General features: G+C 40.8%; 1 protein-coding gene across 1 annotated transcript in view; it reads right to left on the bottom strand.

Annotated features, from left to right (window-relative positions):
- The window catches only part of gabbr2 (gamma-aminobutyric acid (GABA) B receptor, 2), a 144,216-nt gene that overhangs the window by 71,508 nt on the left and 60,311 nt on the right, over positions 1–12,397 (bottom strand). The gene's annotated exons all lie outside the window — the stretch shown is intronic.

Here is a 12,397-nt window from a genome sequence, read left to right on the forward strand (position 1 = left end):
CATCTGAACTGGGGGTGGGGCAGAATGGACCCAGACTGGAACCAGATTGTCTGTTACAGGGACAAAATCACTATGCTGCCAATACTGCTGCTGCTTTATTGCCATTCACAAAATGATGTGTCTCACACCGTGCCTCATTTAGGGGGCCTTAGTGGGGGCCAAGGATGTGTGAAGGGGCACTGCCCCCCCAGACACCCCCCCCCCCCAGAACTGCCTCTGTAATGACATGGTTTAATATGTCATGTGTTGTTGTTCATGTGAGGTTGTATTTACCTGTAAAACCTGCTAAGGACCACCTGATTTTTTAAAATTATGTGCCGATACATAATAAACCATAGAATTCAAAGAGGGGCTACTTTGTTTTTCACATGAAAAACATGACTGTATATTGTGGAGTTTTTCACAGATCTCCTGAGAAGAATGGATTCTGAATCGAAATTGTGGAATTCAATTGGCTCTCCACTAGGGAGGTATAAGGTTTATGGGACATCGATAATACATGATTAGACTGTTGGCCTGAGGTCACAATGTTGTTTAATGACCCTACTGGACTTCCTTAAACAGTATACTTCTGTGGAGCATTTACCAAGTATAAGAATCATACAAACACACACACATAGCCAATACAGTCACATTAACCCTGTATCTCATTCACCTATTTTTAACTGTTTTAGTTTTTATGGATGATACTGAAGATCTTTATTCCAGAGATGGTTGCTAATCAGCATCTAAAAACGGCAAAGTCCAGACAAAAAGCCAAGTCCTAAGAATGCAGGAGAGGAACTCGACACAGCACGATTACTGTGTCTGATATGCCACTTACACACACACACACGACTGCACCCAAACACATGAGGGCGGCATGCCTTATTTAAGGCACACGTAAGGACACTATAAAAGAAAACAGATTAAAAAGATCTGCTCATTAGTAATCAAATTCATAAATGGCGACAAGTGAAACTTAAAAAAACAAATACGTGTATAAGACGTCAATAGTAGACTATACACTTATTCTGCCATTAGGCCCAGATTCAGAGAACCGTTTGAATAAGGTATGCCATCCTGAAGATTAAAAAAGTAACCGTAACTAACGCATTTAGAATTCAGGTCAATTAACCTCAATTACTGTGATCTTTCAGGAAAGTTGTCACACAGGAGCCAGCATGTCTGTGTTTAAGTTGAAAAAGTTTAAAAAGTAAAACGTATCTTGACTAAAGGGTGATTCTGCTAGCGTATATTGACTAAAGGGTGATTCTGCTAGCCTTGTAGCCTGTTATACCTGGTCTCATTCAACTGCAGTGATGACTGTAGCAACAGTGAGCACTGCATATTACTGTACCCTAAGCTTTACTTAATCTAAAACAGTAGCTTGATGAACGGAGAGATTTTGCTAGTTGGCTAGGCAGCTAGCCCAGGCCTAATTAGGGTTGCCACCTGTCCCGGCTTTCCCGGGTCTGTCCCGGTTTTCACGTGACTGTCCCGGTTTTCCTGGGCTATGCCGATTTGTCCCGGTTTTCCTAATATTCGGTTAAATTCATTTAATGTCCCGGCTTTCACTAGGTTAGTTCAAACGACTATTTAGACTGTTTCTGCACACTTTAAATCTGTCTTTTGTTTCTCGCTGTGTCCAATTTACACCCCCAGTCAACAACTTACGTTCGCCACCCCCCCACCTAACCCCCCCCCAAGCCCCCCCCACCCCCCCCACCCCAAGGCGCCCCCCCCCCCCCGTTCGCCACCCCCCCCACCCTGTGTCAGTATGACAGTGTCCTTGTTTTTTGTCAGACCTAGGTGGTAACCCTAGGCCTAATTCAGCTGTACTCGTTGTAGTTGTTGTAGCTGTTGTAGCTGTAGTGGTAACAGTGACTGATTAAATCTGATCTGATACAGTCCCACCTCTGAGGTCATACTGCTATTGTACCATCTCCTATCTCATGGTGTGGAGTGCTGGCAACACTGCTAACAAGCCAATGCTCACTGGTAAGCTATTTATTGAATTGTAGCTATTTGCAGTCTTGCCTCATGTCAGCTGTCTATGCAACTTGAGAAATAGCAAAATTTAAACCTAACAACTCTAGGCCTCAACTGTCATTTCTTTTTGTAAAAGTTCACAGATTCGTGCAGACATGCTCACAGGTGAAGGGCGTCAGCTGCCTCTGGTGGAGTCAGAGAGGCCCACAGCTAAGCACACAGGCACAGAGAGCAGCGGCAGAACCTCCAACCCATCCTCTTCGCCCTCTGCCTCAGCTTGCTCGCACAAGAACCTGTTCATCCTCACACGCTAGCTGGTAAGGCCGTGGAGAGCCAGAACCATCACCCGCACTTGCTGAACAAAAGGCAGAGCCTATACCAGGCCTGAGAGTGCACGACCCGGTTAAACAGCACGAAGGGAAATCGATCACATGTCCTTCAGCTTCCCTAGAGGAGAGGAAGGGATTTTATCTACACATGGTGAACACTGCAGCAGCCTTCCTTTCATTAACTTATTGATCTGTTCTGAAGAAGCCGATCCCACTCCTGAACTACTAATACTACTCCACGCCATTAAAATGCATAAGAAATAACAGTGTTTTCCATGCATTCAGAAGGAAATAAATGAGGGATTGTCAGAAGCAGTTTTGAGCCTGCTAAGCCTGATAAGGTGACAATGGTTTCGTTACAATGACATGTCTGTGTGCAGCTCTGTTGGAATCCGAGACAAAAATGAGTGGACAATGGCACACTCAGAACCACCATGATCCTCAACGCCATCATCTACTTAATGGGAACAGAAAGATACATTGTGTGTATATTGGGCTCAAAGGCCCCCAAAGGGAAGTGGGATTTTACCTGTGCAGTTTTCTAAAAGGTTCTAAAATGTCCTGTTGTAAACAGTGACCTTTAAACAGGAAGAATAAATGAAAGAGGTCCACTGGAAGAAAGATGAATGAATGTTTTCTGTCACTCTCTCTCTAACTCTGTCTATTTATAAGTTGAGATTTGATAGCATAACCTAAAATCAGACTCTGTTCCTGCTACTGGCACATCACTCTGTATGAAAGATTAATGAGCAGATGTTGAACTGGAGAAACCATTATTATTCTTTTTTCCCCTTCCGATTCACTCTTACCTCCAGTGAGGGAGAGGATTACATTGCATGTGCTTTTTTCTTTTTTGTTTTTTGCTTGGCTTGTCTGTCTCGCTTCTCTCTCTCTCTCTCCCTCCCTCTCTCTCTCTCTTCCACTCTCTGCTAGTCAGAAGGTGATTTTCTGTGATTATGTTCCATGCATGGTGAAAGAAAAAATCAATTTTTGAGAGTGCAATGTGTACACATATTCATATTATGTATCGCATTAAGTATGTACCTATAAAATGAGAGTGCCTTTTGAATGGCCTTGCCTATATGTGTGCGGCTTCTGTACCACACACTCATCTCTCTCTCTCTCTCTCTCTCTCTCTCTCTCTCTCTCTCTCTCTCTCTCTCTCTCTCTTTTTCTCTCTCTGCTTAAAAATGACCAGGGGACAAGACAAATCTTTAGTTGTGGTTACTTGACTCTAATTGCTTAATTTTTCAATCCTCTTGATTTACATCATGAGCACTGAAAAATGTGCAGTATGTATTTAGAAAACTGCACTTTTATGCATAGCCTTTTAATACTAAGTCTTCCAATTTTTCAAAATGGCAGCTTCCAAGATCAGCTGGACCTCTGAAGAGCTTGTGTTAATTCCATCCCTTAAAGAAGTCATTGTTGTGATTCACTTTTCACTGACGTTTTGCTTCCTTGACTTTTTATTTTAATTCTGTACAGTATACAGTTCAGTTCAGTCTAGCTTTATGTGTGTATGTGACACACCTGTTCCGATTAAATGTGCTGCTGCATGTAAACACCAGTCCATATTAGATCAAATGTCATGTAAACACCAGTGCATATTAGATTAAATGTCATGTAAACACCAGTCCATATTAGATCAAATGTCATGTAAACACCAGTCCATATTAAATCAAATGTCATGTAAACACCAGTCCATATTAAATCACGTCATGTAAACACCAGTCCATATTAAATCAAATGTCATGTAAACACCAGTCCATATTAGATCACGTCATGTAAACACCAGTCCATATTAGATCACGTAAACACCAGTCCATATTTGATCACGTCATGTAAACACAAGTCCATATTAGATCACATGTCATGTAAACACCAGTCAATATTAGATCACGTCATGTAAACACAAGTCCATATTAGATCACATGTCATGTAAACACCAGTCCATATTAGATCATATGTCATGTAAACACCAGTCCATATTAGATCATATGCCATGTAAACACCAGTCCATATTAGATCACATGTCATGTAATCAGCAGCCCATTTTAGATCATATGTAGTGGAGATAAACTATTCACACTCCCTCTTGCAGTTTCACCTTTGACTGACTCTAACAACACCCTACTTAGATGACATGGGATCACTCTTCTTATCAGACTCTCCAGGGCCTCGGTATGAGGAATTATGGCTTCAACCAGGACCCCTCCTAGAGGGAACAGCTCTTCAAGACCAATCCAAAGACATCAAATTTGGAATTATTCTAATTCTAATTCTAAGAAAACAATAACTTCTAAATAAAGAATACAGGATCATCAGATCATGTATCCCAGCAATATTCAGTCTGGAACATGACCAGCTAGTCATACACTGTGCTATCAGGTCTGGTGTTTGGACATGAAGATTTAATCCTATATAATTACTATTGAAATGCTATGTAAACTGTGTGTGATCGTATTTGCCAAATTTTGCCATGTTATTACGAAACTATTATCACATATCAGTTATTTCTAGCGTAATGTGTATGTATTAATCTGAATATTGTTACTACTAAGATGATTACTTCCCCAGCTCCAGTATGGTGAGTTAAGGAAGCCTGTTAAGTTATAGATGGCTTTGGAATAGTGAACGTCACTGAAATGCCTTAACTAATGTATCCTGACAAACAAATTCTTCTTTTTTATTAAATTATGCACACACAGGAAAAGTATACAGTGTCTGTTGATATGTAATTTAGCTTTTTCTATCCTTGGGGTGATCCCGTGTCTTAGTTGTTTCATTCCTTTTGTTCCCAACTGGAGGGAAATCCCTTAACTTTGAATATTCATAGGCATGACAGCTAGTCCCACCCTCGTATCAATATTTAAAATTTGAAATCTAGAGTTGGACTGAAGCCAAAAAGATCGCCATAAGTTCTAACCCAAGAAGAAATGTGCCGCCTGGATTTCAACCGTAACGGAAATCACCTGACATCTGTTTAGTCTGCAAGTTTGTTTAAACTCCTTTAATTTGCTCTAATGCGTTGTCGCAAATCTTGCCAAATCTTGTTTGTTTGTATAGTTAGGGTTAGGTCTGCTCTTCGTGAAGAATTTAATGTCAATTCTACTGTAGCATATGCATACTGGCTTACACGCACACCTGCTCAATTCTACGAGTATGGTGCTTTCATCATTAACTTCCATAATTGCCATTATTACATTCAACAATGATCCCCGAGGGTATAGTCTATACCAGTAGCAAACCGTGACCATTAAACATGGGCCCGCTCCCATACCCAAGTGTGACATGTTGGGTGATTATCTATATTATCTATATCTCTGGAAAGCTCTAAAAACTGACATTATGGGTGTTATCCCTTGAGACAACGTGATTTGGCAGGTGTCATTTAAAAGTGTGATAAATGAAAGGTTGGTGGTACAAAGCCGATGACTTCCAACGGCTTGTAGTCAGTCGCAGTGGCTGGAGCTGCTCAGTGGTTGATGGCTGATACTGCAGCTTTTAATTCAATGTTGATCGTCACCATATCTTATCTAAAGATCTTTCTTTTTTAAATATTCCTCACTACTGGTTACAGGCTAAACAAAATAGCTAGGCTAACAATCGAAACCAATACAAAGCTAAACTATTTACATTTGCACAAATACTACATATGCGATGCCACTCGCTCGCAGTCGTTTTACTTACGCTGATGGTGTGGAGGAACATTCACTGATAACCATAGTCTATAATAATAAATCCTTTCAATTTACAGTGCTGTCGTTAACGGTCTACCACTATAGATTCACGTACTGTAACGTACTGCGTAGCGCAGAACAGGGAGGCAGACACAAACTCTGAGGAGAGCGAGATTTATTCAAGGGAATTCCATAATCGTAGTCATCGAAGCAGTCACGGGTCATAACGGGAGGGCAATCAGAGTAACACAGGTAAAAAGGCATGGTGGCACGAGGAACAAAACTAAGGGAAACAACGACTAGGCAGAACACACGCTGAACACGAATACTCACGATGAAGATAAAACAGATAGCAACAGCGAAAGGCAAATGGAACCAAGAGACAAAACAACCGATACAGACATGGGAGACACAGGGACTAATATACAAGGGACTAAACCAGGACCAGGTAATAACACTGATGACAAGGGCGTGGAAGACAATGGGAAACCATAGAAACAGACAAGCTGGGCAGGACTAAAGGGCAAGGACACGAGGAACAGGGAAACTGGAGTGACAGCTAGGAGAGGGGGCGTAGCCCTACGTGACAACTAGGGGTGGGAATCTCCAAGCACTCTACGATTAGATTCGATTACGATTCAGAGGTCTGCGATTCGATTATAAAACGATTATTGATGCATCTTGGTAGTTGCAATCCATGATGAATTAACTTCAATTTTATTTCCATTTTAAAACTCCCATTTTATTTTATATTTAATCAAACGAAAGCAATATGGCAAGTACAAGGCCACACTCCAGACAACTGAACAAAGACATACAAACTGAAAAAGTGCACCTGTAGCAGCATGTTTGCAGTAAATTAACAGATTTCAGCAAATGCCAACTCTTAACCAACATTATGTGCAAACAACAAACAAATATGTGGTACCAAAACCACAGCTTCCACACAAGAGTAGAATTATGTGCTAGCAGCTGACTTAAAACAATAATGTGATAAAAAAAAAGTGAATTATTTCTAATCATTTCGAGTACATGTATAAATATTTAACTTAATTAAGTTTAACGTGCTGGAAAATATAGAAATGGACCTTGAAAGTGACGTACTTGTGCTTGAATTTCACCTTATAAAGGTGCATGAACCCAGCAAACATGACTTTGTTCATTACGCTGAGGCGCGGCACGCGCGAAGTTACAAAATTCGAGAGGTGCACGACCTCACGAATCGACAGCGCGCGAGACCCTCGCGCAAGGGCGAAGTCACCGCGATTACGTCATTTTCGCCGTGCGGACCCTCGCAAGTATAAAACCAGGCTTCAGTAAGTTAGTGTCGGCTGGATTTGCCGCTCTTCTTGCGTCTTTGTTATGTGCGCAGCTAACGTCTAGACAATCAATTGTTGTCATTTGTGAATCCATTCTGAATCCACATTGCGCATCGAGATACATCTAACAATCGAAAATTTCCCACACCCCTACGTGACACGTACCCTCCTATTCAAGGATTCAAGATTTCAAGGATTCAAGGAGACATTATTGTCATTCACATCACGTGGTACATGAGGTGGAATGAAATTTAGGGTCCCAGTTTTTACCCCATACCCCTATAATCTGAATTCGACATTATCGCTAAAGAGTATTCTGAACTAGTAATATAGAGCTGTCTAGCTGGATGTCAGCTAGTATCTTTCACTCAACATAATTTTCAAACAAAAGTTATGAACCATCTTCATTTCAACAAATGCAACAAATGACAATTCAGGGCTCGTCGGGAGGATTTAAGCGAGTGGCCAATACGCAGATCCACCCAAGAGTCTTTAGATGCCTGTCAGCAGATGCAGGCGGCGTTTCTAGACAGCAGAGGCCACAGTCAAGCAGCACCGGCCACACTAAGTACCACGATTATGTGGCAGCTGCCACAAGGTGCCATTTCAGGTTGGCACAGTGGTCACTTTCATGCTGCATGCTACTTACACGCCAAACAGGGACCACACCCTTACAGGTAATTTAGCAGAAAGACGCGCCTCCCAATGACCTCTGAGATGTTTTATGATTGGCCAGATGCAGTTCGATTATCTCTGAGTTTGTTTGCTCATCCTAAGTATCCCGGATGCTTTCCTGACCCGAACTTCAACCTGAACCTGAATTTAGACCCAAACCTGAATTTTGACCTGAACCTGAATTCCTCCCTGAACCTGAATTTCGACCTGAACCTGAATTTTAACTTGAAGTTTGCATACCTTTTTTCCCAAGTCTTTTTTTTTTATAATGGTTTCGGGTTCAGGTTCTGGTGACACTGAAATAGCTCCATAGGAGTAGCTCATTCTATGGTGAGGGAAATGTTGATGTCGGCCTTCCTCAGGCCGAGAGTCTTCCAGGCTCGGATTGCTGTCCTGAGGTCCAAAATGGAACCACATACACTTCCTGAAGGTATACCAAGCACTGCCAGTGACCTTAATCATCGTTGCTTTTGGGTTGGTTAACATTGGTTTAAACGGTCGGTGGAGTTTTCTGTTTCATAGTTAGTTTAACTTAAGTTGGTTTGTTCCTTCCTCTGATTCAGTTCATAACTTGGTAACTCTCTGAACCTACACCAAGTTTTCGACTTTATGCGCCATATGCATTATAACATTAAATTGTTCATATCCATTAATGAATACATTTTCCATTTGTTCACTAAACTAATGACTGTGGCAAATATATTTTTAACCAACGGTATTAGATCACTGTGCAGACTCTGAACACATTCGGTAATTAGACTGATAACATTATTTCACCTATTCCTGTTGTCAAAAACATATCTCCTTGAGAGTTCAACATGGTGCCCCTTATTCATAATTCATAATATTCATCATTAATCAGTATTGCTACACACATCATGTAAACACCAGTCCATATTAGATCACGTCAAGTAAAGAGTCAACATAAAATCTTCACTGGGAATTACAAAAATTGGATGTGCGTGTAAACCCATCTAGTGTCCAAGCATTCCCCTATCTCTGCAATGGGCTACCCATGATTAAATTTCAGATGTTTGCCAGTAATGACATTATACAGTAATAAGTTACTGGAAGGAATAATAACAACATATGTGAAGTATGTGATTGTGCTGTTGAATGTTGCTTATCTTAGATTTTTAGATTCTTCAAAGTAACTATCCTATACTTTTGATGACAGCTTGTGCACTCTTGGTGTAATTAAACCAGATTCATGAGGCAGAATCCTATGTATTCTACCGGTCCTGAAGACAACACCACATATACAGAGCTTTTGTGAGGGACTAAAGTTCTTAAAAGAAAGCAATTTGTTGAGGGTGCAAAATTGTTGAGGGTGCTCTGAAAGAGGTAGGGTTTTCTGAAAATATTCATATATTCATAAAGAGTCCAATACCTTTCCCAATTTATATTCATCTGAGAAACAAATGTAAGTATAATTCATTTCATAGCTTCATAGCTTAAGAACAGATATAAAATATTGGAGAAATTTAATTAATTTTAATTGAACCCCTTCCCTCCTATTCACTATATGGAGATGTATATATTCCAGTCATGTGATGACTTTTCTCCACTTACCTTTTTAAACCCATTGGAAGAGTTACATAATTGATGTAGCTAGGTGTTCTTCATTATTATGAACAGTAATAATGCCCAATTCTCTATTCACTTTGCTGTGCCACTACTGATCATTCTAAGGACATGGACTAGGTTTGTTCAGTTTTATACCACTCCATTTCTCTTCAAATCTAGCATCTATTCAGCCATTTGCCTTCATCTCCAAGAATGGTCCAAGATTTTTTGCATCCTGCATGAAAGCCATCTGCCAGACACCTCCATTCTTCCAAATGGAGCTCCTCTCTCTTTGGTCTCTAGGTTCTTACATTTACAGCACTTAGCAGACACTTTTATCCCAAGGGTCTTACAAATTTATCAGGATGGTACTCCTTGGGAACTGATCCCATGATCTTGCTCAACAGACACCTATTATGGTTGCCATTAATTCAACACAGAAGCCACCTAGAACTTCAACACAATTTCTCTAAGCTCTGTCCCTTTGCATTCACTTGCATTCAAACCATGACCGATTAACTAATTGTGTGGTCTACGATAAATTAAATGAAAGAAATTAACCTTTGTAGAAGACAATGCCTGTACTTAATACCTAGATTTCCTGCTTTGTCTTCTATTGTGACAATTTTGTTTTAGTTTGGCTTTGGTCCCAACTGATACCTTGTCCCACACCTTCCTATCCGCCTTTAATGGTTCATTCAGTTGTATGATTATTGAAGCCAGTGTGTGTTCCTGGCTATTTGTCATGATGCTGAGCCTGTTGTGAGACCTTGTCGTGAGACCTTGGCTGTTCTCAGTGATGAGATTTTACAATCAGCCACTATTGCAAAGCTGAAGCTGCTCAGAACTCTTGTCCTAGTTTCCCATGTTCTTCTTTTTAAAGTTCTACAGCACATCCATTCCTCAAACCACAATCAATTATCCGTAGACGTGGTCTACTCTTGCCAATTAAAAAGCGGGACTAAAACAAGGGAGCACTTCTGTGGCTTGAAAGCTCCTGGAGCCAAAATGAACATCGAGATACTAAGGCAACCACATCCCATTGGGCAAAATTAGATTGGAAAGGAAGGATCTCAGACTCTTCCCTCTTTTTCTACGGGAATATTTTCTTGTGAGTAAGAGACTATGGAATATAATATGCAATTGAGAAGTAACAATGGCTTGCCAAAGTCTTGGCGGCTCAGGCTGTAATTGGTTATATAGCTGTGAAAGTGCTCCCTTGAAATCAATATAACTGGCAGGCCAATTTCCTCTTTACATCCAAGAAAAAAAAAACAGCAACAACAATAACAACAAATAAAACCTCCCTAATGCTGAATTTTCATTTATAACATCTTATAGATGGATAAATCTTTTTCTACATATTATGTGTTCATCTCCCTAGCATAATTCAATTTACAGTCCATCAATCAGCTCTTCCCAGCAGCCACAGAAAGATCTGTCTAAAGATGGAACCACTCTGCAGTCTAGAGGAGAGCCTAGCTTAAACATGCTGGGTTCTCATGAAATCAGATAGTGATTGGCTCTTGCCTTGCATGCTTTAAACGCATCTAATAAAGATCATCTCTAATGAAGACCATACTCTACTCTTTCAGATAATCATTTGCATGGGAGAATATGCAAAACCTAAAATCAACTGTTTCCCATCCAGTATACCAACATTTTTCCTTCCAAAACAAACTCATGAAGGCTACAGAAGAAGACTACATGAATGGTACTGTATGTCTAATCAGACAGACACTAAATTCATCCATTGTATATGTTCTGTGAGATATTATGCAAAATAAAAGAATAGGCTACATAGTCTGTGAGGAACTTTGGTTTGCAGCAGTTCATAAAGGACTAAACAATAACACAATATTTATCTTTTTGGCTCCAAAGTCCAGAATACGGGATTTGAAATGAAACACTGACTAAAAATAAAGATTTTAACCCTAAATACAGAGTATCAGTTTCACAGTAATTCAAAAGTAAATTTAATTAATATCACACTTGAGGTCATGCTGTTATTCTGTTATGTCTTTCTATAACCAAGTGCTTAGCACATTAGCATGTTTATTCGCTAGTAAGCGCTTGGAGGTTAATGCATAGTTTAGCAGTGATACACATAAAGCGGTTAGATTTGTTCATGAGGAGCAACATATTGGAGAGCAAGTGCAGGACATAAATACTGGTAGATGAGGTGAAGTGTGAGATTGGAAATTGCTAGTGGATGTAGATTAAAAAAAAACTACGGGCCCCACAATGCATTGCGAGAAGAAGCTGAATTGTGCAGACTTGCTGGCTGAGGCGAGAGATCTGGGAGAGGTGGGCACTGGGGGGGGTTGGAGCCAAATCTGCCACATCTTTGCTTGTACAGTTTAGATTTGGAGGCCGTAAACTAAGGGCAGCTGTGAAGGAGTTATCTGAAGTAGCCGTCATTGGTATAGATCATGTGGAAGATCCAGATGGAACTAGTGTGACTGGGGAGGTCAGTATGTATATGTGGTGTTTGGGGAATGCTTGGTGATGTAGGAGGTAAAATACACACTGAACTAGCAGGTTTGAGTGTACATTCATGGTGCCAGTGGGGCTGGGAACGGCATTGTCGCTGAGGCCAACATGGATTTTACGGGTTAGGAAGTGGCTGTCTGTGTGTGGGCAGAGCAGTTGTGTTGGCTCTTGGCATAGTGCATGAAGCCCATATGGAGCTGGTGGCACTGGGCATGCACAGCCAGTATCAGTGGAGTTGGGTACGGCCTTATTCACCGGGGAGGACAGCTTGGGTTAACATTCAAAAGGGGGCAGCTTGGTTTAAAAGTGAGCTTGGAGGGGGATTGGGTTGGGACGCCAGACCTCACTGTTGAGCCTTCTG

Source organism: Brachyhypopomus gauderio, chromosome 6 (assembly GCF_052324685.1).
Source record: "Brachyhypopomus gauderio isolate BG-103 chromosome 6, BGAUD_0.2, whole genome shotgun sequence".
Classification (NCBI taxonomy): Eukaryota; Metazoa; Chordata; class Actinopteri; order Gymnotiformes; family Hypopomidae; genus Brachyhypopomus; species Brachyhypopomus gauderio.